The sequence below is a fragment of the Triticum dicoccoides genome, chromosome 4B, assembly GCF_002162155.2.
Source record: "Triticum dicoccoides isolate Atlit2015 ecotype Zavitan chromosome 4B, WEW_v2.0, whole genome shotgun sequence".
Classification (NCBI taxonomy): Eukaryota; Viridiplantae; Streptophyta; class Magnoliopsida; order Poales; family Poaceae; genus Triticum; species Triticum dicoccoides.
The window spans coordinates 474,144,674-474,171,569 of record NC_041387.1 but is presented as its reverse complement, the minus strand read 5'-3'; positions in this window follow the sequence as shown (position 1 = coordinate 474,171,569).

Genomic DNA, 26,896 nt, shown 5'->3' with positions numbered 1-26,896 from the left:
ATGCACGTTCGCGTGCATGCAATTGCACCAGGCGCGACGCGACGATGCAGTTACCCGCTGCAAAAACAACTATGCGGACGCGCCGAGAATCCAAGCCGCCCAACCCCCATTTATTCCTGCGGCCATATACCTTCATCTCTCGCGTCACACAACACAATAAGCACACCCACGATGACACATACAGAGAGGACATCCAGCGGTTCCAATGGCGATCCCCGTGGCTCCAATGGCGCTCCCAGCGGCCAATGACGACAACAACGGGCAGTTCATCATGCATCACATAGTGGACACCCACGTGAAGGGGAAGGCCCTCTCGGTGGTGTACACGAACGATCCAGTGTCGGTGGAGAGCTCCATCCAAACTATGGAGCAGTTCCTTGCCGAGGACAAGTACCAAGTGCTCGTCTTCGACCTCGAGTACACCATCGGTCGTGCCGGGCATGATCAGAAGGTTGTCATCACCCAGTTGTGTGTGTGACATGACGTCCTCGTCTACCACTACCACCTGGCCAAAAGGCCTTGCGAGCGTTTCTCCAGGTTTATCAACAGCTCCGACTACAATTTCGCTACGGTGGATACCACCAACTATCTGAAAGCACTCAAGGTTTTGGGCTTGAAATGTCGGAATCTTGTCAGCATCCAGGACCACTACAAGGTCTGGGGTAGCAACAACGACAAACTAAACTCCCTGGTTGACCTCACCTCGGCCATCATCGACCCCTACTACATGAAGATGAAGGATGAGAGCAAGAAGGACAAGAACGCCTAGCACAGTGTTTGGCATGAGAGACTAGATGAACAACACGTCAAGTACACGTCCAAGGACACGTACACAAGCTACGAGATGTATAGGTGGATCATTGACATGAGGAAGTGTCTTCTTCTTTCCCCAGATGAGGAATCGACCACAAAGTAGTGGCGGGAGCGTCACGAGAAGTAGATGACTAGATGATCGTTTCTCCTACTTTAGAATGCATGCAATTGTTTATTTAGGTGTTTGCTAATGATCTGTATAGTCACTTATGTAATTGGATGTTTATTTCATTTATACATAAACACTATTCTCATGACGGGATCAAAATAATATTCTGATCACAACATGAACTTCCCGAGTAACGCGCCTGACCTTCCCCAAGTACTAGGTTGAACTTCAGCTAAAATGTGTCCAAATGGGGCTTGCGATATACCGTTGAAAGCTATGGACACCAATATCATGACCCAAGTTAAATTTTTGGCAAAATGTAAGCGGTTTAAGAGCAGTTTTGAAAACCGTTTTTTCTTCATACAAAAAACGTGAATCGTATTTTCGATCGCATTTCTAAACCGTTTATCGGAATGAGGTAAATAATATAGCGTTGGAAAGCTGCTGCAAAACCGCTCCTTCGATATGTTGAAAGTTTTCTCTAAGTGCCTATGGATAAAGAGTAATTTTGAAAATCGTAAAATTTCATAAACCGAACAACCGAGTTCGTATTTTCAATGTAATTTCTAAATGGCTAATCCATTTGAGGCAAATGATATGGCATTGGAAAGCCTGTGAAAATGCACTACTTTTTCATGTTAAAAGTTTTTTCCAATTTGGAACGATTTTAAAGTAATTTAGAAAACGGTACAAGTTCCACCGAGTTTGTATTTTCAAGCTAATTTTTTACCCGTACGGCCGAATTCAACAACTAATATGGTGTTAAGCTTGAGCAAATGCGACACTTTTTCATATATATTGTTTCTCCTAATTCCTTACAGTTTTAAGTCAAATTGGAAAATGGCTAAAATGTATTTTGGCATAATTTCTACATACTTTATCGGAATGGGTCAAATAATATACCGCTGAAAAGCTACGGAAAATGCGAAACTTTCTCATGTTGATGGTTTTCTCTGATTCCTATCCATTTTCAAGTAATTGCGAAAATGGCGAGATCATTCGTTCTTCCTTTATCGCGAAACTGATTCTTCGAAAATGCACCGCGTGAAGAACCTGAACTTCTTGGCACGTGTACTTGAACTTCACTCTATTTTTCACGTGTTTTTTTGCTCATATATCTCGATCCACTGCTCCTAGTTCTCCATCCACTCACCGGAATTGAGCAAGTGATATACCAATGGAAAGCTGTTGTAAACACGTAACTTTCCCGTGTTGCTCATTTTTTCATACTCGCAACGATTTTAAAAGTTTTTCATCTGAAATTCATTCAGCATAGTAGTTGAACTTCATGCTGTTTTCACGTTGAATTTCTGTGACGTATTTTTGTTTGTACACGCGCCTAAACTTCCCTCTGTATGAACCCGACCTTCGGGCTATCTTTGCAACTGTGGCTTCCCCCACGAATTATTCTGTTCAGTAGTGTTCTATATGATGTTAGTGTAATCTAGAAACGGTTTTAGCAACTAAATACCAGTTTTAAATAGAAATCTCGCTCGCTGGTGGATTTTGCTCTCGGATCGTGATGAAATTGCGTATTTTGCAATTTTACTGCATGAATTGTTCAACCTGAACTTCCCCTAGTGCTAGGTTGAACTTCCGTCAACATTGCCCAAATGGGGTTTGCGATATACCATTGGAAAGCTATGGACACCAGTATCATGACCCAACTTAAAATTTTAGCAAAATGTAAGTGATTTAAGAGCAGTTTTGAAAACTGTTTTTTCTTCATACAAAAAACATGAATCGTATTTTTGATCGCATTTCTAAACCGTTTATCAGAATGAGGCAAATAATATGGTGTTGGAAAGCTGCTGTAAAACCTCTCCTTCCACATGATGAAACTTTTTTTAATTCCCTATGGTTAAAGAGTAATGTGGAAAATCGTAAAATTTCATAAACCAAACAACCGAGTTCGTATTTCCGTTGCCATTTCTAAACGCCTAATCCAATTGAGACAAATGATATGGCGTTGGAAAGCTTATGAAAAGGTGCTTTTTTCTCATGTTGAAAGTTTTTTCTAATTTTGAATGGTTTAAGAGTAATTTAGAAAACGGTACAAGTTCTACCAAGTTTGTATTTTTGATTTTTTAAACATACGTCCGAACGTCACAAATGATACGGCATTGGAAAGCCTGAACAAATGCGAAACTTTTTTTTATATATTGCTTCTACAAATTCATTACGGTTTTACGTTGATTTTGAAAATGACTAAAAACTTATTTTTGCCGTAATTTCTACAAACTTCATCAGAACAAGGCAAATAATATACTGTTGAAAAGCTACGAAAAATGCGAAAATTTTTCATCTTGATGGTTTTCTCCGAATCCCAGCCATTTTCAAGTAATTTCAGAAATGGAAGATCACGCGTTCTGACTTTATCGCGAAACAGATTCGTCAAAAATGCATCATGTGAAGTACTTGAACTTCTGTGGCAGTTCTGCCTGAACTTCACTCTGTTTATCACGTGCTTTTTTTTGCTCGTAGCTCTTCATTCACTCACCAGAATTAAGCAAGTGATATACCGATGGAAAGCTGTTATAAACACGCAACTTTTCCGTGTTGATCATTTTTTCATACTCGCGACGGTTTTAAAAGTTTTTCTTGTGAAATTCATTCAGTGTAGTAGTTGAACTTCCTGTTTGTTTTCATGTTGGACTTCTGTGACATATTTTTGTTTGTAATTTTCCCATCCATTTTCGTCAGTGTTACACAAATGATATTCTTTTTGTACAATCCTCTCTCACAATATTTTTTTAACTTTCTCCGACCAAGGACTTGAACGTACACAAATGATATTCCTGCCGTTTTGAAGTAAATTAGAAAACGACGAGATCATGATTTGTGCCTTCATCGTTAATGGAAATGCATTGCGTGAAGTAGTTGAACTTCTCGGGCATGTCTATTTGAACTTCACTCACTTTTGACGTGTTGTTTTTTGACGTGCTATTTTTTGCACTGCGTGAAGTAGTTGAACTTCTTGGGCATGTCTATTTGAACTTCACTTTGTTTCACTTTAATGTATTTTTTATATGAAATACACACCATGTAGTACGTGAACTTCCGGTTGTTATCACTTTGAACTTCTCTCTGGTTTGAGAGAATTATTTTGAAACGCAAAAACCAACATATTTTTTATGTATTTTGGACATCTAAATACACGGTGAACCTCTCTCACAAGAATTTTTGAACTTTCCCTCGCCGAGCACTTGAACTTCTAGCAACCATTTTTACGTTTATAAGATTGCTTTCAAAAGTGCAAAGAATGGCATTGTGCTTTTTATTTTTTGAAAAGATAAATCCTAGGTTTTAATAAACTCCGAACTTCTGTGTTATTTCAATTTGAACTTCACCTTTTTATATTTTGGGTAAAGAATTGTATTCGATTTTTCTACGGAAAAAATCGAACATGGAAATACAAGATGAGCCTCTCTCGTAAGAATTTTTGAACTTCCCCAAACAGAGCACTTGAACTGCTTTCAACAAACCTTTTAAGCTTTTAATTTTCTATACTTTTATTCTCATTTGAAATGCATTCCTTGCAGTAGTTGAACTTCTCGTTGTTTTCACCTTGAACTTCTGTCACGTATTTTTGTTCAACCTCTCCCACACAAGAATTTTTGAACCTTCTCGAGTCAAACACTTGAACTTCTAGCAACAAAACTTTATGCTTTGCATTTTTCATTCTTTTTTAATACAAAATGCACACCCTGTAGTACGTGAACTTCTCGCAGTTATCAATCTGAACTTCTCTCGGTTATGTGAAAATATCTGATTTTTTATGAATTTTAATCTGAATTTCTCAATCCTTTTTTATGAATTTTGAAGCCCTCTATTTTTAAAAGTTGAACTTCTTGTTTTTTTATTTTTCAGCTTTTTGCTTCCATTCTTTAATAACGAGGAAAATCTGAGTTTTCTATAATCATTGAACTTCTCTGCCTTTTTAATATGGACTTCCTGGTTTTTTTCTTAATCTTTTTTATGAAATTTTGAAGCGCTCTATTTTCAAAAGTTGAACTTCTTGTTATTTTACTTTTGAACTTCTTGTTTCCATTCTTTAATAACGAGGAAAATCTGAATTTCTATAATCATCGAACTTCTCCATCTTTTTAATATGGACTTCCTGGTTTTATTTCTTAATCTTTTTTATGAAATTTTGAAGTGTTCTATTTTTAAAAGTTGAACTGCTTGTTATTTAATTTTTGAACTTCTCATTTCCATTCTTTAATAACGAGGAATCTGAGTTTTCTATAATCATCGAACTTCTCCATCTTTTTAATTTGGACTTCCTGGTTTTATTTCTTTTAGTGATGGAAAAAATCCTATTTTTTGATAGACCTCGAGCTGCTCCGTTTTTAAATTTGAGCTTCTAGATTTATTTTAACAGAGAAAATCTTTTTTTATAAAATTGTTTGAGATGCTTTTTTTAATGACCTTTTTTTGGATTTCTAACAAGCATTGACCTTCTTCGTCTTTTAATTTGAACTTCTTATTTTTAGAATTTTGTTTAACTTGCATCTTGGTTTTGTACTAAAAATTGAACTTCTCGGTTATTTAAATTCGAACCTCTACATTTTTATATAACCCTTTTATTATTAGAAAGTTGAACTTCTTTGTATTTTTAATTTGACTTTTCTTTCTTGGTTCTATAATAAACATTGAAACTCTATCTTTGTGAAATTTGAACCTCTAATTTCTTTCGGAAACATGGAAAATGCTTTCTTTAAATAATTTTTTGAACAACTAGTTGAGTTATGCAACACACACTGCTTGAATTCATTGCTTCAAGGAGTACATATAGACAGATTACAATGAGAGAGAGAGAGTAGTGGATCATGGGGTGCAACGGCATGAGCCGACAGTGCCTAAACTCTGGGGATAACTACGCACATAGAGCAGGTGGCTGTTGGAGAGCCTGAGGAATCGGTCGTGCGGTCAGCCACCTGAGACATGAGGAGTGGCCGTCTTCCAACACCCCCTCACAGTCACAACATGGGGTTCACCAACTTTGAGACTGGACCGGAAATCGAGGAAGACGCCCGTCGGTAGCCCCTTGGTGAAGATGTCGGCGAATTGCGAGCTCATGGGCACATGTAGGACTCGCATCTCACCGAGAGCAACGCGCTCCTGCACGAAGTGGAGATCAATCTCAATGTGCTTCGTGCGTTGGTGCTGCACCGAGTTGCTCGACATGTAGACGACGCTGATGTTGTCATAGTAGACCACCGTGGCACACGACGGAGGCTAATGGAGCTCGCCGAGGAGCTGGCGGAGCCAAACTGACTCAGCGATGGCATTGGCGACCGCCCGGTACTCCGCCATGGCACTGGACCGGGAGACGGTGTTCTGGTGCTTCGACGACCAGCTGAGCAGGTTGGGGCCGAGGAAGACACAGTAGCCCAAGGTGGACTTGCACGTGTCGGGGCAGCCAGCCCAGTCGGCGTCGGAGTAAGCCACGAGGTCGGTGGCGGTGTCGCGGTAGATTCGAAGCCCGAGGTACGTCATGCCGCGCAGGTACCGAAGGATGCGCCTCACCAGCTGGAAGTGGCAGTCGTGCGGCGCGTGCATAAACATGCAGCACTGCTGAACGGCGTAGGAGAGACCCGGGCGCGTCAAAGTGATGTACTGCAAAGCGCCAACCAAACTCTGGTAGAGAGACGGGTCGTGGAAGAGAGGCCTGGTGTCAGTGGAGAGCTTGGCCAACGTGTCAACCGGTGTAGAGATGGGATTGCAATTAAGCATGCCAGCACGGTCGAGGATCTCCAGGGCGTACTGCTCCTGGGAGAGGAACAACCCGCGCGCTGTCATGGTGACGTTGATGCCGAGGAAGTGGTGCAGTGCGCCCAGATCGGTCATCGGAAACTCGCAATGAAGAGCCGCGATGACGGAGTTGAGCACGGCGATGAGGATGATGTCGTCGATGTACAATAGCAGGTAGGCCAGCTGGTCACCTCGCCGAAGCACAAAGAGGGACGAGTCCGACCGGGACGCGATGAAGCCCAGGGTCTGCAGGTAGGCGGTGAAGCACGTGAACCACGCGCGCGGCGCCTGCTTGAGACCGTATAGAGAATGGTTCAGTCAGCACACATGCGATGGCGAGGCGGAGTCGACGAACCCAGATGGCTGGTGACTGTACACCGTCTCGGTGAGATGACCGTGGAGGAAGGCATTCTTGACGTCGAACTGGTGAATCGGCCACGATCGGCCAGCGGTGAGGCTCAGAACTGTCCGGATGGTGGCCGGCTTCACGACGGGGCTGAACGTCTCAGCGTAGTCCATGCCAGCCTGCTGTGTGAAACCCCAAAGCACCCACCACGCCTTGTACCGAGCGAGAGTGCCATCTGGATGAAATTTGTGGCGGAAGATCCACTTGCCCGTGATGACGTTCGCACCTACAGGACGAGACACTAAACACCAAGTGTCATTCTGAATCAGTGCGTTATATTCCTCTAGCATGGCGGCGTGCCAGTTCGGATCCTTAAGCGTGACATGATACGAGGAGGGAATCATACTGATAGCGGGGGCAACAGCGTGAAGTATTTTTGGTTGTGTAAAGCCGGATTAACAACGAGTCTGCATGCGATGGTTGTTTGCAGGAGGCGTGATGGGGATGGCACGAGGCGGAAGCTGCGGGATAGGTGGCGCGCGTGGGATGGGTGCACGGGAACCATCAGGAGAATTTGGTGGATGGGACGTGGGAGGAGTCATGTGATGGGACCCGGGGCGGGGTTAGGTTGCAGCGTGGGTGGGCTAGTGGGACGGGTCGCATGGGCCCGGGAGCATGGCGCACATGGTGTGGGCGGGGGCGTGTGATCGGCCGGTGTGGGAGATGCATGCGGCGGGTGATTGGCTGGCAGGGGGGTTGGTAGTTGGCCAGCGGGAGGGATCACGGGAGCTATGGCTGGCACGGATCTTGGGGAGGACACCGGATGGGACCAATACGAGGTACGCGGCTTGGGGTGGATAAGGACGCCAGGATTTTCTGTGGCAACAGAAGGAGGGGGAGGCTAAGGGGAGTCGGCAGGAAGATAGGGAAAACTGGTTTCATCGAACGGAACATGATAGCTGATGATTATTTTGCGGGTGGTCAGGTCCGGACACCGGTAGCCTTTGTGCTCCAGCGGGTAGCCGAGGAAGACACAGCGGGTAGACCATGGGGCAAGTTTGTGTGGGCTGGTGGTAATGTTGTTGGGAAAGCATAAACATCCAAAGACACTCATGTGATCATACGTTGGATGGTGACCGAGTAGGAGGAAGTGAGGAGTGGAGTAGTTGATGGCCGAGGAGGGACGCCGGTTGAGGATGTATGTAGCGGTGTGGAGAGCTTCGACCCAAAACGGGGGCGGGAGGTGCGCGTGGATGAGAAGCACACGAAGAATTTCGTTGGTGGTTCGTATGAGCCGTTTCGCCTTCCCGTTTTGTGGCGAGGTGTGAGGACACGAGAGACGGGAGGATGAGCAGTGGCTGGAGAAGAGAGCACGCAAGGAGGAGGTGAGGAATTCACCGCTGTTGTCACACTGCATGCATTGGATGACTACGTGAAATTGCATAAGGACATAGGTGAAGAAACGATGAACCGTGTCGGTAGTGTCCGATTTGTTGCGCAACGGAAACGTCCATGCGTAGTGTGAGTAGTCGTCAAGAATCACGAGGTAATACTGAAAACCAGAAAAGCTAGGAACTGGCGAGGTCCATAAATCATAGTGAACTAACTGGAAAGGAGCACTTGTTTTTTGATACAGAATGAGGAAACGGCAGTCGGGGCTGCTTGCCTATTTACATGATGCGCATACAGCAGTAGTAGGCAAGTCCTTATTACAGTTGGGAAGGAAATAACTAGCTAAGATGGAAACGGCTTTATTGCTGGCATGGCCTAAACGAAGATGCCATAGGCCATTGCTGACGACGGAAAGTGTTGCTTGGACGCCGGAGTTGGAAAAGAAGGGATAGAGATCCCCGTGGCTATTGGACCTCATGATTGTTCTCCCCGTTGCTAGGTCCTTCACGGAAAACCGAGGGGATCAAATTCAATAAATAGAAATTATCTTGAGTAAAGCGACGAACGGAAATTAAATTGCGGATAATAGCAGGTGAAACGAGCACGTCCTTAAGAGAAAAATTTGAGAGAGAGGTGGAGCCAACAACAGTAACAGGGAGGCTGGATCCATTGCCGACGAGAATACCAGAGGAATGACGCACAGAAGGGGAATGATACAAGGTGAGAGTGCTCGCCGTACCTGCGACGTGCGACATGGCGCCCATGTCGAGGATCCAGTCGGAGGCGCCCCAGGCTTGCTGGTGAACGGAGAGGTTCTGGAGCGCCGTGTATAGCTGGTTGTACTGCTCCAAGGTCGGCCCACCAGATGGAGTGGCCGTGGCCACGGGGTAGGCCTGATGCGCGGGCAGAGGACGAGGCCCTAGGACACCCACGGCATTGGGCATGACCCAGGTGGCCCGAGGCGGAGGCAGCCCGGGGATGAGCGCGTCGTACGGGGCGAAGAAGCCGGCTGGTGGCGGCGCGACAGATGTTGAAGATGGAGTGCCACGCCCGGACAAGGACCCGCCAGAGGGCTGGGCACCACGGCCGCGGCCACGCCCACGTCCACTCGTGGCCCTGTCCCGTTTGGTGGAGCCACGGTTACCAGCCGGTGCAACAGTAGCGGGGCCTTTGCCCCGGTTGATGGAGCCGCGGTCGGAGGAGGAACCAGACCCCTGCCCAAGGGTGAGGGCGGTGGCAGTGGCCTCGGGACGACCATCAAGGCGGGCACGCTCGTTCGAGGAGTCTCCTCCATGAGCAGGTAGGAGCACGCCTGCACAAAGGTAGGAAGCGACGACTACATTGGGAGAAGAGTCGCCATGACCTGGAAGCGCCGGTTGAGGCCGCGGATGAGCTGCAAGGTGAGTGACTGGTCGGTGACGCGTTCGCCCACGTCCTCGAGCACGTTAGCGAGGGATTTGAGACGCCAACAGTACTCGGCGATGGAGAGGTCTCCCTGGACGAAGTTCCGGAACTCGGCACCAAGGACGACAGCACGCCCCGGCTGGTTGTCCATGAAGAGGACGTGGAGCTGCGTCCATATGTCGTGGGCGGAGCTGTAGGGGGACGCCACAAAATCCATGAGGTCCTCGGCGACGATGCTGTGTATCCACAGCACCATGGACAGGTCATCGTTGCGCCACATAGTGCTTTGGCCGAGCGGTTCTGTGGCGGCGTCAAGGTGCTGCTGAACCTCGTACTTGCATGATGTAGAACAGTTGACACTAGCGGGAGTAGTTACCGGATTCAAGTTGGAGCTTGGTGGTGAAGTAATGCGTTATGAAGGGCGGTAGGCCAGCAGACGAGGAAGGGATGGCGTCGGAGCCACCGAGGCCGAGGTGGGGAACGATGGTCGTGCCCGGGCCGCCCAGTGCGAGGCGCGGGGCAGGGACGCTACCTGCGGTGCGGAGGATGCCCTCGACTAGTGCAGTGGCCGTACCATGGGGCGCCGAGGAGGAGGAGGAAGCGGCCACAACGCCCTCGGGTACAGGCGCCTTGCCCAGATCACCGAGATGGGCGCGACGGGACGGAGGTGTAGCCGGGGCAGGGTGACTGATATGTCTCCAACGTATCTATAATTTTTGATTGTTCCATGCTATTATATTACCCCTTTTGGATGTTTATGGGCTTTATTTTACACATTTATATCATTTTTGGGACTAACCTACTAACCGAAGGCCCAGCCCATATTGCTGTTTTTTTTGCCTATTTCAGTATTTCGAAGAAAAGGAATATCAAACGGAGTCCAAACAGAATGAAACCTTCGGGAGCGTGATTTTTGGAACGAACGTGATCCGGAGAGCTTGGAGTGCAAGCCAAGAAGCTGCCGAGGACCCCACGAGATAGGGGGCCGCCCCCCGGTAGGGCACCCCCTTGTCTCGTGGGCCCCTCGGGCGGCCACCGATGTACTTCTTCCTCCTATATATACCTACAGACCCCGAAAACATCCAAGAGCACCACGAAACACAATTTCCACCGCTGTAACCTTCTGTATCCGCAAGATCTCATCTTGGAGCCTTCGCTAGCACTCTGGCGGAGGGGGAATCAACCACGGAGGGCTCTACATCAACATCCTTGCCCCTCCGAGGAGTTGTGAGTAGTTTACCACAGACCTACGGGTCATAGTTATTAGCTAGATGGCTTCTTCTCTCTTTTTGGATCTCAATACAATGTTCTCCCCCTCTCTTGTGGAGATCTATTCGATGTAATCTCTTTTTGCGGTGTGTTTGTCGAGATCTGATGAATTGTGGGTTTATGATCAGATTTTTCTATGGATAATAATTGAATCTTCTCTGAATTCTTTTATGTATGATTGAGTTATCTTTGCAAGTCTGTTCGAATTATCAGTTTGGTTTGGCCTACTAGATTGATCTTTCTTGCCATGGGAGAAGTGTTTAGCTTTGGGTTCAATCTTGCGGTGTTCTTACCCAGTGACAGAAAGGGTTGCAAGACACGTATTGTATTGTTGCCATCGAGGATAACAAGATGGGGTTTATATCATATTGCATGAGTTTATCCCTCTACATCATGTCATCTTGCTTAATGTGTTGCTCTATTCTTATGAACTTAATACTCTAGATGCAGGCAGGAGTCGGTCGATGTGTGGAGTAATAGTAGTAGATGCAGGCAGGAGTCGGTCTACTTGTTATGGACGTGATGCCTATATACATGATCATGCCTAGATAATCTCATAACTATGTGCTTTTCTATCAATTGCTCGACAGTAATTTGTTCACCCACCGTAATACTTATGTTATCTCGAGAGAAGCCTCTAGTGAAACCTATGGCCCCCGGGTCTATCTCTTATCATATTTGCTTTCAATCTACTTTTATTTGCATCTTTACTTTTCGCATCTATATTACAAAATACCAAAAATATATTTATCTTATCATACTATCTCTATCAGATCTCACTTTCACAAGTGGCCGTGAAGGGATTGACAACCCCTTTATTGTGTTGGTTGCGAGTTCTCAGTTTGTTTGTGTAGGTGTGTGGGACTTTTGAGGAGCCTCCTACTGGATTGATACCTTGGTTCTCAAAACTGAGGGAAATACGTACACTACACTTGCTGCATCACCCTCTCCTCTTCGGGGAAAACCAACGCTAGCTCAAGACGTAGCAAGAAGGATTTCTGGCACCGTTGCCGGGGAGGTCTTCGCTCAAGTCAAGACATACCAAGTACCCATCACAAAATCATCTCCCTCGCATTTACATTATTTGCCATTTGCCTCTCGTTTTCCTCTCTCCCACTTCACCCTTGCTGTTTTATTCGCCCTCTCTTTCCCAATCTCCTCCTCTATTTTTGCTTGCCGTTTTTCTGTCTGCTTGTGTGTTGGATTTCTTGTTGCCATGGTGCAAGATAATACCAAATTGTTTGATTTCTCGAACACCAATAATAAGGATTTCCTTAGTACCCCAATTGCTCCTCTTAATGATGTTGAGTGTTGTGAAATCAATGCTACTTTGCAGAATCTTGTTATGAAAGATCAATTCGCCGGCCTTCCCAGTGAAGATGTCGCTACTCATCTAAACAATTTTGTTGATTTGTGTGATATGCAAAAGAAGAAAGATATGGATAACAATATTGTCAAATTGAAGATATTTCCGTTTTCACTTAGAGATCGTGCTAAAGTTTGGTTTTCGTCTTTGCCTAAAAATAGTATTGATTCTTGGAACAAGTGCAAAGATGCTTTTATCTCTAAGTATTTTCCTCCCGCTAAGATTATCACTCTTAGGAACGATATTATGAATTTTAAACAACTTGATCATGAGCATGTTGCCCAATCTTGGGAAATAATGAAATTGATGCTTCTCAACTGCCCTACTCATGGTTTGAATTTATTGATGATCATACAAAATTTTTATGCCGGTTTGAACTTTGCTTCTAGAAATCTCTTAGATTCGGCCGCAGGAGGCACCTTTATGGAAATCACGTTACGAGATGCTACAAAACTTCTTGATAATATTATGGCTAATTATTCTCAATGGCACACCGAAAGATCTTCTAGTAAAAAAGTGCATGCTATAGAAGAAATCAATGTTTTGAGTGGAAAGATGGATGAACTTATGAAGATGTTTGCTACTAAAAATACTCCTCTTGATCCTAATGATATGCCTTTGTCTTCCTTGATTGAGAATAATAACGAATCTATGGATGTGAATTTTGTTGGTAGGAATAGTTTTGGAAACAATACTTATAGAGGAAATGTTAATGCTAGACCGTTCCCTAGTAATTCCTCTAATAATTATGGAAATTCCTACAATAATTCTTATGGTAATTTTAATAAGATGCCCTCTGATTTTAAGAATAGTGTGAAATAATTCGAGATTTCTCAAAAGAATTTTAATGCTTTGCTTGAAGAAAAATTGCTCAAAATTGATGATTTGGCTAGGAACGTTGATAGACTTTCGCTTGATGTTGATTCTCTTAAACTTAGACCTTATCCTCCTAAGCATGATATCAATGAGTCTCTCAAAGTAATGAGATTTTCCATTGACGAGTGGAAGGAAAGAACCGCTAGATTGCGTGCTAAAAATGAAAGCTTTATAAAAGCGTGTTCTTCTAGTTTCCGTGAAAATAATGATGAGGATCTTAAAGTTATTGATATGTCTCCTATTAGATCTACGTTTTGCAATATGAATTTTGATGATTATGGGCCTAATGATGAATCAACTTTGCCTAAAAGGCGTCCCAAGAATTCGGAGTCTTTAGATCTTAATGCTAAATTAGGTGAAATTGAGATTGGAGAATCCTCAACTTCTAATAATGTTGAACCTACTATCTCAGATTTCAAGAAATTTGATCATGATAATTGCTCTTTAAAAGGTTGTATTTCCTTGTTGCAATCTGTTGTTAATTCTCCTCATGCTTATAGTCAAAACAAAGCTTTTACCAAACATATCGTTGATGCCTTGATGCAATCATATGATGAAAAACTTAATTTGGAAGTTTCTATACCTAGAAAACTTAATGATGAGTGGGAACCTACCATAAAAATTAGAATTAAAGATTATGAGTGTTTTGCTTTGTGTGATTTGGGTGCTAGTGTTTCCACAATTCTAAAAACTTTATGTGATATTCTAGGTTTCCATGATCTTGATGATTGCTCTTTAAATTTGCACCTTGCGGATTCCACCATTAAAAAGCCTATGGGAAGGATCAATGATGTCCTTATTTTTGCAAACCGAAATTTGGTGCCCGTAGATTTTATCGTTCTTGATATAGATTGCAATCTTTCTTGCCCTATTATTGTTGGTAGACCTTTCCTTAGAACGATTGGTGCGATTATTGATATGAAGGAAGGGAACATTAGATTCCAATTTCCCTTAAAGAAAGGCATGGAGCACTTTCCAAGAAAGAAAGTCAAATTACCTTATGAATCTATCATGTGTGCTACTTATGAATTTAGTGCCAAAGATGGCACTCGTTAGATCTATCTTCACTTTTATGCCTAGCTAGGGGCGTTAAACGATAGCGCTAGTTGGGAGGCAACCCAATTTTTCTTTATGTTCTTTGTTTTTTCTACTGTTTAGGAATATATCTTGCATCTACTCTCTGTTTAGATGTGTTTTTATCTTTTATTTAGTGTTTGTGCCAAGTAGAACCTATAGGATAACCTATGATGATAGTTGATTTGATTCTGCTGAAAAAACAGAAACTGTGCGCTCACGAGAAACAATTCAATAAATCACAGAAACGTGCTTTTGCATTGATTCTTTTATGCTGATCAATAAACAAATTGTCCAGTACTTCCTGTTTTGGTAGGATTTTTAGAGTTACAGAAGTTTGAGTTAGTTACAGATTGCTACAGACTGTTCTTTTTTTGACAGATTCTGTTTTTCGTGTGTTGTTTGCTTATGTCAATGCATCTATGGCTAGTAAATTAGTTTATAAACCATAAGGAAGTTGTAATACAGTAGGTTTAACACCAAAATAAATAAAGAATGAGTTCATGGCAGTACCTTATGTGGTGGTTTTGTTTTCTTTCACTAACGGAGCTTATAAGATTTCCTGTTGAGTTTTGTGTTGTGAAGTTTTCAAGTTTTGGGTAAAGCTTTTATGGACTATGGAATAAAGGGTGGCAAGAGCCTAAGCTTGGGTATGCCCATGTCACCCCAAGATATTCAATAATAGCCAAAAGCCTAAGCTTGGGGATGCCCCGGGAAGGCATCCCCTCTTTCGTGTACGTTCATTGGTAACTTTACTTGGAGCTATATTTTTATTTGCCACATGATATGTGTTTTGCTTGGAGCGTCGTGTATTATATTAGTCTTTGATTTTTAGTTTACCACAATCATCCTTGCTGTACACACCTTTTGGGAGAAAGCCTATTTTATTAGAATTTGCTAGAATACTCTATGTGCTTCACTTATATCTTTTGAGCTTGATAGTTTTTGCTCTAGTGCTTCACTTATATCTTTTAGAGCATGATGGTATCTTAATTTTGAAGAAATTGCTAGTCTCTCATGATTCACTTATATTATTTTGAGAGTCTTTTAGAACAGCATGGTATTTGCTATGGTCATAAAGTTGGTCCTAGAATGATGAGCATCCAAGTTGGGTATAATAAAAACTATCATAGGAAGTCAATTGGATGCTATGGTCAACTTGATGCTTGATAATTGTTTTGAGATATGGAGGTAGTGATATTAAAGTCATGCTAGTTGGGTGATTATGAATTTAAAGAATGCTTGTGTTGAAGTTAGCAAGTCCCGTAGCATGCACGTATGGTTAAAGTTGTGTAACAAATTTGAAACATGAAGTGTACCTGGCTTGTGCATCCTTATGAGTGGCGCTCGGGGACGAGCGATGGTCTTTCCTACCAGTCTATCCCCCTAGGAGCATGCGCGTAGTACTTGATTTTTGATGACTTCTAAATTTTTGCAATAAGTATATGAGTTCTTTTGACTAATGTTGAGTCCATGGATTATACACACTTTTACCTTTCCACCATTGCTAGCCTCTTCGGTACCGTGCATTGCCCTTTCTCACCTTGAGAGTTGGTGCAAACTTCGCCGGTGCATCCAAACCCCGTGATACGATACGCTCTATCACACATAAACCTCCCTATATCTTCCTCAAAACAGCCACCATACCTACCTATTATGGCATTTCCATAGCCATTCCGAGATATATTGCCATGCAACTTTCCACCGTTTCGTTTGTCATCATCATGACATACATTACTTTTGTCATATTGCCATTGCATGATCATGTAGTTGACATCGTATTTGTGGCAAAGCCACCATGCATTATTTTTCATACATGTCACTCTTGGTTCATTGCACCATCCCGGTACACTGCCGGAGGCATTCATATAGAGTCATATCTTGTTCTAGTTTCGAGTTGTAATTCATATGTTGTAATCAATAGAAGTGTGATGATCATCATTTTTAGAGCATTGCCCAAAGAAAAAAAAGGCCAAAAGAAAAAAAAGGCCTAAAAATAAAAAGGAAAAAAAGGAAAACAAGGAAAAAGAAATAAATATAAAGAAATAAATAAAAAGGGAAATGCTACTATCTCTTTTTCCACACTTGTGCTTCAAAGTAGCACCTTGTTCTTCATGTAGTGAGTCTCATATATTGTGCTTCAAAGTAGCACCATGTTTTTCATATAGTGAGTCTCATAAGTTGTCTTTTTTCATACTAGTGGGAATTTTTCATTATAGAACTTGGTTGTATATTCCTACGATGGGCTTCCTCAAATGCCCTAGGTCTTCGTGAGCAAGCAAGTTGGATGCACACCCACTAGTTTTCTTTTGTTGAGCATTTATTTATAGCTCTAGTGCATTTGTTGCATGGCAATCCCTACTCCTCATGTTGACATCAATTCATGGGCATCTCCATAGCCCGTTGATTATCCTCGTCAATGTGAGACTTTCTCTTTTTTTGTCTTATCCACACAATCCCCATCATCATATTCTATTCCACCCATAGTGCTATATCCATGGCTCACGCTCATGTATTGCATGAAGGTTGAAAAAGTTTGAGATTATTTAAGTATGAAACAATTGTTTAGCTTGTCATCGGGGGTATAGAAGTTGGGAACATCTTTGCGTGACGAAATGAAGCATAGCCTAACTATATGATTTTGTAGGGATGAACTTTCTTTTGCCATGTTATTTTGAGAAGACATGATTACTTTGATTAGTATGCTTGAGGTGTTACTATTTCTTTTATCAATATTAACTTTTATTTTGTATTCATTTGGATCTGAACATTCATGCCACGTTAAAGAAAATTACATTGAGAATTATGCTAGGTAGCATTCCACATCAAAAATTCTCTTTTTATCATTTACCTACTCGAGGACGAGCAGGAATTAAGCTTGGGGATGCTTGATACGTCTCCAACGTATCTATAATTTTTGATTGTTCCATGTTATTATATTACCCCTTTTGGATGTTTATGGGATTTATTTTACACATTTATATCATTTTTGGGACTAACCTACTAACCGGAGGCCCATCCCATATTGCTGTTTTTTTTGCCGATTTCAGTATTTCGAAGAAAAGGAATATCAAACGGAGTCCAAACGGAATGAAACCTTCGGGAGCGTGATTTCTGGAACGAACGTGATCTGGAGAGCTTGGAGTGCAAGTCAAGAAGCTGCCGAGGACCCCACGAGATAGCCCCCCCTGTAGGGTGCCCTCCTATCTCGTGGGCCCCTCGGGCGGCCATCGACGTACTTCTTCCTCCTATATATACCTACGGACCCCGAAAACATCCAGGAGCACCACGAAACACAATTTCCACCGCCGTAACCTTCTGTATCCGTGAGATCAAATCTTGGAGCCTTCACCGGCACTCTGCCGGAGGGGGAATCGACCATGGAGGGCTTCTACATCAACATCCTTGCCCCTCCGATGAGTTGTGAGTAGTTTACCACAGACCTACGAGTCCATAGTTATTATCTAGATGTCTTCTTCTCTCTTTTTGGATATCAATACAATGTTCTCCCCCTCTCTTGTGGAGATCTATTTGATGTAATCTCTTTTTGCGGTGTGTTTGTCGAGATCCGATGAATTGTGGGTTTATGATCAGATTTATCTATGGATAATAATTGAATCTTCTCTGAATTCTTTTATGTATGATTGAGTTATCTTTGCAAGTCTCTTCGAATTATTAGTTTGGTTTGGCCTACTAGATTGATCTTTCTTGCCATGGGAGAAGTGTTTAGCTTTGGGTTCAATCTTGCGGTGTTCTTACCCAGTGACAGAAAAGGTTGCAAGACATGTATTGTATTGTTGCCATCGAGGATAACAAGATGAGGTTTATATCATATTGCATGAGTTTATCCCTCTACATCATGTCATCTTGCTTAATGCGTTGATCTGTTCTTATGAACTTAATAATCTAGATGCAGGCAGGAGTCGGTCGATGTGTGGAGTAATAGTAGTAGATGCTGGCAGGAGTCGGTCTACTTGTTATGGACGTGATGCCTATATACATGATCATGCCTAGATAATCTCATAACTATGCGCTTTTCTATCAATTGCTCGACAGTAATTTGTTCACCCACTGTAATACTTATGGTATCTCGAGAGAAGCCTCTAGTGAAACCTATGGCCCCCGAGTCTATCTCTTATCATATTTGCTTTCAATCTACTTTTATTTGCATCTTTACTTTTTGCATCTATATTACAAAATACCAAAAATATATTTATCTTATCATACTATCTCTATCAGATCTCACTTTCGCAAGTGGCCGTGAAGGGATTGACAACCCCTTTATTGCGTTGGTTGCGAGTTCTCAGTTTGTTTGTGTAGGTGCATGGGACTTTTGAGGAGGCTCCTACTAGATTGATACCTTGGTTTTCAAAACTGAGGGAAATACTTACGCTACACTTGCCGCATCACCCTCTCCTCTTTGGGGAAAACCAACGCTAGCTCAAGACGTAGGAGTGACCGCGGTGGCGGGCGCGTTGTTCGCGCCCTGGGAGGAGGCGACCGCGGCGGGTGCGGCGGCAAGGGGGACGGCGGCGATTGGAGTGGACGCCGGCACGTCGAAGTCCGCCGAGCGGGTGCGGCAGAGGAGACGATGCATAGCGGAAGCTTTGGGGGAGAGGAGGATCAGAGGGACTCAGTGTCTGATGCCAAGTTGACTTATGCAACACACACACTACTTGTATTCATTGCTTCGAGGAGTACATATAGACAGATTAAAATGAGAGAGAGAGAGCAGTGGATCGTGGGGTGCAACGGCAAGAGCCGATAGTGCCTAAACTCTAGGGATAACTACGCAGTAGAGCAGGTGGCTGTTGGATAGCCTGAGGAATCGGTCGTGCGGTCAGGCACCTAAGACGTGAGGAGTGGCCGTCTTCCAACACAACTAAGTCTTTTAAAACTTTTTTAGTTTTTCCTTTTTTTTTAGTTTTAACTTCTTCATTTTATTATTTAGTAATGAAAAAACATCTAAGTGTTTTTAACCTTCGAACTTCTCTTTTTTTTTACTTTGAACTTCTTAGAAAAATATGGTTTTAAATAAGCAAACAATTTTCTAGGTTTTTAAATTTGAACTTTTAGGTTTTTTGACCTTCTTGGTTATTTCAAATTGAACTTCTATGTTTTTTGACCTTGTTGGTTATTTTAATTTGACCTTCTTGGTTTTATTCATTAGAAATAGGGAAAATCTATTTCTTTATATAGACATTGAATTGATGTGCAATCTAATTTGAACTTGTTAGTTTTATATATTGTGAAATTAAAATTGGATTACTATTAAATTTACTTTTTCCCCATTGTGAATATTGTTTCCGTATGTCTCAACCAAAAATATCTAAGCTACATGAATTGCTCTGTTATTCCTGCCCATTAACTTTTCCCTTTTTTCTTAACGTGATGTCTACTATCTAAAATGAGTACTTTCTCCATAGTAATTGAACTTCGAGTACATTTTTTATAAAATACTTTTTATTAAGTTAACTCTCTTTTCATTTAGATGAACTTTTCTTTCGTATTTGTACATGAGATTTATTTCGTTTGCACTTGAACTATAGGGGCAACTTACAAAATGAAACATATGAAGCCTCTGTCAAATGAAACATACAAAATAGTAATAAAAATTACACTTTTCGGCACAAACCAATTTTTTTCTGAACTTGGTCATTCGCACTTGAACTATCGGCGAAAAAAATCTATTTTTTTATAAACGTCGGACTTCATCATTTTTTAAGTTTGAACTCCTTAGTTTTTGTTTAGTGACGGAAAACAAATCTTTTTATATATAAACATGGAACAGGGTCATTAGTCTAATTTGAACTACTAGTTTTTTAAGAGTGGAAAATCATTTTTATAAACATTTTTAACTGTTTCCATTTTTTAAATTTGAAATTGTTTTTGAACTTCTTCAATTATTGCTTTTGAGCTTCCACATTTGTATTTTTTGAACTGCTCTATTTTTTAAAATTAAACTTCTTGGTTTTTGAAATAAACATGGAACTTATCCATTATTTAAATTACAACCTATAGGTTATTTTAGAAACAGGGAGAATCCATTTGTGGAAGAGGGTCACATGACCATCTTCACCATGCAGGGTATGTAACGACCTGCACGGACGCGTGCTCACTGGTTGTCGGTAAGGTAACTGGCTCTGGCGCATGCGCGCGCGCACACACACACACACATGAGTGTGCGCACAGAGAAATCAATCACAATACAAATAAAGCTTCTATACATACTTTAGCAAACATACAGAGAGAACACCGGCACTAGTATGTGAGATTTGGGAAAGACTTCAACAAAAGCAGGTTAGTGCACACACACACGCAAAATTGTTAGGCGTGGGTGAACACTTTGTTCGATGCTTCGTCGAAACATTATAAAAACAAATATGAAGACTAGACCGATTGAAAATTCACGTTTGGGAAGCAAGTTGTGTTGTTGGGCAAGAAGGGATACATAATTCTGAACTGAAAGTGTTCATTTCGCCTCAGGCAGTATTTCTTTCAGATTTAGTATAATGATTCGGTAAGGATTCTTGGAATTAGCAATATTGTAGCAAGAATACTCAGCACGGCTTGCGTAGATTCAGCAAACTAAAACCATACATGTGGGACCATGAATTACCGTAGATGAATGACAATAGTAGAACATATCTGAATTCTTGGCATGGAAGGTCAACTTTGTTCTGCTCTCCAAAGCCTGACGCCAGTCAACATACATCCATCAAGCCCACAAGGACACACGTCCAGTATCCAGTAGCAGCAAGGCATGCAAATGTCACACCTAACCTGTGATTAGTGTGCCCTAAGAGCTGGCTGGTGGGCCCAGCCAGCTGGCCAGACAAGTGGCGTGCGTGGGTGGTGTTAAAGTGGCCGCCTGTGGCCGTGGTTGATCACGTGTGCGTTGATACTCTGTACTCTGAATCCTTCCTCTGCAATCCACCCCTCCTTCTTCCTCTCCAAGCTTTTCCCTCCTCCCTTGCTCGGTCTGAATCCTCTCCCTCTCCCTCACTACCTGGGGTGTTACAACTGGTAATCAGAGCCACAAATCCTCCGAAATTTTTCTTCCTCGCTTGATTGGGAGTCGATAACATCCACCGCGCCGGTGTGGTTTGCTCCGGCGAGCCGCACAAAATCCATCGCAGGGTTCGACGCCCTCTCGAGCAAGACGACGGCTCCTCCCAAGGCATCAGCGACGACGTGGAAAGTGCTGGCCGCCATGGACGAGGGGAACACCAACATCACCAAGATGCTGGAGACGCTGCTCGCCAAGATCGACGATCAGAAAGCGGCTCACGAGAAGCAGATCAAGCTCCAGTCCGCCTTCAACGCGCAGATTTCGCAGGAGATGCGCGGCCTCTCGCGGCAGCTCGATCTGACACGGCGGACCTCGACCTCACGCGCAAGACGGCGGAGGGATCAGCCTCTATGTCAGGCTCGGTCACCCCGCACCTCCACCAACCCTTGCAACCGCAGCAACCCCCACCGCCTCCCCCTCCTCCATCGCCGCGCCCCGTCCCGGATCCATCACGGCCATCGTCGTCGCACGCGCGTGTGGGCGATCATCGCCCACCTCTCCTTCCCGTGCCGCCACAGGGAGGTTTCATCGCTACGCCGACCGCGTCCCCACCAGGCTACCACTCCAACGAGTACCACAAGCCCCTGAAGCATGATTTTCCCAAGTTCGACGGCACGGCGCCATACTTATGGCTAGACCACTGCCTCGCCTACTTCGAGCTCTACAAGGTGGCTACACACTAGTGGGTTGCCACCACCGCGCTCTACATCGACGGCCAGGCCGCGCACTGGCTCCAAGCATTTTGCCAATCGCATCGCAACATCACATGGGACATGTTTACGTCGGCAATTCTGTAGGAGTTTGGCGCCGACGAGTTCGAGATGGTGATGCACAAGCTCTTGCAACTCCGGCAAATAGGTTCCGTCGCCGAGTACCGCGCCGCGTTCGACGAGCAGATGTACCACTTGCTCGCGCTTGATCCGTCAATCAACACCAAGTTCTTCGTCACGCAGTTCCTTCTTTGGCCTGAAGGATGAGCTGCATGCCCCGGTGCGGCTCTAGGCGCCGTCAAGCATCACGCGTGCCTCGGTGCTCACACGCATCCAGGAGGAAGAACTGGGCACGACCCGTGTGCGCCCCCGCATCACACCCGCGGGCCGACCACCACCAACAGCTGCCGCGGCCGGTCCACAGCGCGCCGTGGCCGCGCCGGTGTGCGCCCAAGGGGACGAGTATGGACGGGAGCGGAAGATACGCGATTTCCGCCGGGCTAACAACCTCTGTTTCAAGTGCAGGGATCGGTACTCCCAAGAGCATTGATGCGCCCAGCCCGCGCAGTTACTCACCATCAACGTGGGCGACCACGGCGAGGTGCTCTCCGACGACACCATCCATGCCCTGCAGCTACTCGACGACCCGGGGCCGGTGGCGCAACCCCCTGCTCCGGCCGCGGACGCACCAGAGTGCTGCCTCCTCTCGTCACAGGCGCTCAACGGAACGAACTCCATGACGACGATCAGGTTGAGCGCCCTCGTCGGGAACCAGGTCATGCTCCTGCTGCTCGACTCGGGCAGCACCCACAGCTTTGTCAACAAGGCCTTCGTCGATCGCCTCGGCCTCGCCACAAAAGAGATGCCGCCGACTGAGGTGCGCGTGGCCAACGGCGACAAGCTCACTTGCACGCGCAGGGTGCCCGACCTCAAGTGGTGGATGCAGGGCCACACCTTCGATACGCCCATGCGCGAACTGGAGATCGGAGCGTATGATGGCATCTTGGGCATGGACTGGCTCGCCCAGAACAGTCCGATGACGTGCCACTAGAAGGACAAGTGGGTGAAATTCCAGCATGACGGCGAAGAGGTCACTCTGCGCGGCTGTCCACCAAGCCGGCCACCTCACTCAAGGCTGTCGGGCCCGAAGAGCTGCGCAAGATGGTGGCCGGAAACGATGTTTGGGCCTTGGCCATGGTGGACACCTGCAGCGGTGCACCGCGCCCGGCTCGCAAATGTGCAAGCCAGACCCCGCTCACAGACCTGCTCGAGGAGTTCACCGACGTGTTCACGACACCGAAAGGGCTCCCTCCGCACCGCCAGTACGATCACATCGTCACGCTGGTGGAGGGCGCGGTCCCCGCGAACACGCGCCCGTATCACTACTCGCCTCTGCAGAAGGACGAAATCGAGCATCAGGTCAAGGAGATGCTGGACTCGTGCGTGATCACGCACAGCGTCAGCCCCTACGCGCGCGGGTGCTGCTCGTGAAGAAGAAGGATGACACATGGTGTTTCTGCGTCGACTATCGCCGGCTCAATGATGCCACCATTAAGAACAAGTTTCCCCTCCCCATCATCGACGAACTCCTCGATGAATAGGCCGATGCAGCAGTGTTCTCCAAGTTAGACTTGCGCGCTAGTTATCACCAGATCATAATACGTGAGGAGGACGAGCCCAAGACGGCATTCAAGACGCACCATGGGCACTTTCAGTTTAGAGTCATGCCGTTCGGCCTGACGAATGCACCGGCCACATTTCAGTGCTTGATGAACTCCGTTTTCGGTAAGTATGCCCGCAAGTTAATCATCATCTTCCTTGACGATATTCTTGTCTTCAGTGAGACCATGGAGGAGCACTTGGAGCACCTGCGCATCGTCTTCGAGTTGCTCCGGGTGCACCAGCTCTTCGTCAAGGAATCCAAGTGCACATTCGCTGCTGACCACATCGACTACCTTGGTCATGTGATCTCCAAGTAGGGCATGGCCATGGACAAGGAGAAGACGTAGGCCATGGAGCAGTGGCCGTCGCCGACGAACGCCACGGAGCTGCGCGGCTTCCTCGGCCTCACGGGCTACTATAGAAAGTTCGTCCTGCACTACGGCATCATCGTGAAGCCACTCACGCAGCTACTGGCGAAGAAGGGTTTCTCCTGGATGGCACAAACACAAGCTGTGTTCGAGACGCTCAAGCAGGCGATGGTCACCACACATGTCCTGGCTCTGCCAGATTTTGCGCGGCGTTCACGATCGAGACGGACGCCCGCAACACGGGCGTGGGTGCATTGCTCGCACAGGATGGGCACCCCATCGCGTACTTCAGCAAGGCTCTGGGCATACGCAACCAGAATCTCTCCACCTACGAGAAGGAATTCCTTACCGTGATGATGGCCGTCGACAAGTGGCGTCAGTACTTGCAGTGTGGCCCCTTTGACATCATCACAGATCACAAGTCTCTCTGCAACCTGGGCGAACAGCACCTGGAGACAGAGCTCCAGCGCAAGGCCATGGCGAAGCTGGTGGGGCTACAATTTCGCTTCCAGTACAGAAGGGGGCTGGACAACTGCGTCGCCGACGCGCTCTCGCGCGTGGGCAAATAGTTCAAGCTGGCCGCACTCTCCACGTGCCAGCCGGATTGGGTGCAGGAGGTGGCCAACTCCTATGCCACTAACGCCGACGCCCAGGAACGGCTGCAGCAACTGGCGATCCACAGCCCGGACAATCAAGGCTACGAGCTCTATCGCGGCATCATCAGGTGCCAGGGGCGGCTCTGGATCGGGGCCAATTCGGCCCTATGCACCAAGCTCATCACCGCGCTACACTGCAGTGCGGTGGGTGGTCACTCCGGCTCCACCGCCACCTACCAGCGCGTGCGCAAGCACTTCGACTGGCGGGGCCTCAAGTGCGATGTCGCCGAGTTCGTGCAGCAGTGCACCGTGTGCCAGCAGGCCAAACATGAGCACGTCAAGCCAGCGGGCCTCCTAGCCCTGCTGCCCATTCCAACTGCGCCATGGCAGGACCTGGCCATGGACTTTGTGGACGGCTTGCCACGCTGAGAAGGATACGACACGGTCATGGTGGTTGTCGACCGCTTCACCAAGTTCGCCCACTTTGTTCCTCTCCGCCATCCCTTCAACGCCAAGCAGGTGGCGCGTGCCTTCTGGGAGAACGTGGTGAAGCTGCACGGCATTCTGGCGTCCATCGTCTCCAATCATGACAAGATCTTCACAAGCCACCTATGGCGCGAGCTGCTCGCGGGTGACGGCACCAAGCTGCTCTACGACAGCCTATCACCCCCAGACCGATGGCCAGAGCGAACGGGTGAATCAATGCATGGAGATGTACCTCTGATGCGCAGTCCACGACTCGCCGCACCAATGGTGCTGGTGGCTTCCAATGGCGGAGTTCTGGTACAATTCAACTTTCCATGCGTCACTCAACGACACTCCCTTCAAGGCCCTCTACGGCACGGAAGCAAACCTCGCCACCATGGCTTCCTGGGCGGAGTCGGCACCGGCCGACGAGGAGATGGACTGGGCGGCGCACATCGCGCACATCCGCGCACGGCTGGAACGCGCACAACACCGGTTCAAGAAGAATGCCGACCGCAACCGCACCGAGCGACACTTTTAGGTGGGCGAACAGGTGCTGCTCAAGCTTCAGCCGTATGCGCAGCGCTCGGTGGTCAACCACCCCTGCGCCAAGCTCGCCTTCAAATACTTTGGCCCCTTCAAGATCATCGAGAAGATTGGGGCACTCGCTTACAACCTCGACCTGCTGCCTGAAAGCCAAGTCCACCCTGTCTTTCACGTGTCACAGCTGAAGCCCTTCACCCCCGACTATACACCGGTGTACGGTGAACTGCCCAAGGCGCCGGACCTCTCCGTCGACAACCTCACGCCGGCCCGCATCCTGGACAGACGCATGATGAAGCATGGCGATGCACCGGTGGTGCAGCTCATGGTTCAGTGGGGCACCGGCGACTCCGCACCGACGACAAGGGAGGATCACGACTCGGCACCACTCTGGGCGGAGGTGGAGGACGAGCAAGACACTGATGAAGAAGAAGAAGACGCGTCTTAAGGAGGGAGAATGTCACACCTAACCTGTGGTTAGTGTGCCCTAAGAGCTGGCTGGTGGGCCCAGCCAGCTGGCCAGACAAGTGATGTGCGTGGGTGGTGTTAAAGTGGCCGCCTGAGGTCCTGGTTGATCACGCGTGCGTTGATACTCTGTACTCTGAATCCTTCCTCTGCAATCCACCCCTCCTTCTTCCTCTCCAAGCTTTTCCCTCCTCCCTTGCTCGATCTGAATCCTCTCCCTCTCCCTCACTACCTGGGGTGTTACAGCAAACCACCATGAAGAACAGTGCATAGCTGTAGTAGAACTAGGCGTATAGTTGTTGTAGAACTTCATGGAACGTCTATGAACATCTCAATGGTTGTAAAAGGGGAAAATGAGAAATTTTACAGTAAATTACACACACACACACCTGCAGTTCTGTCAAGACTGTTAAATTCAGTTAACACATTTCACATGAGCAACACATCTATATGTAGCAGCACCTCAGAGAGACCGGGGCAAATCGACAGCTAGTTCAAAGAGAAAAAAAATGCTAAATAGAAACAGCCGTAGTAGCTGGATGCCATAGCTTTCCACACATGAGAATTTCAGGGGAGCACTACACACGGCTGCTTTGGAGTGGCACTTGG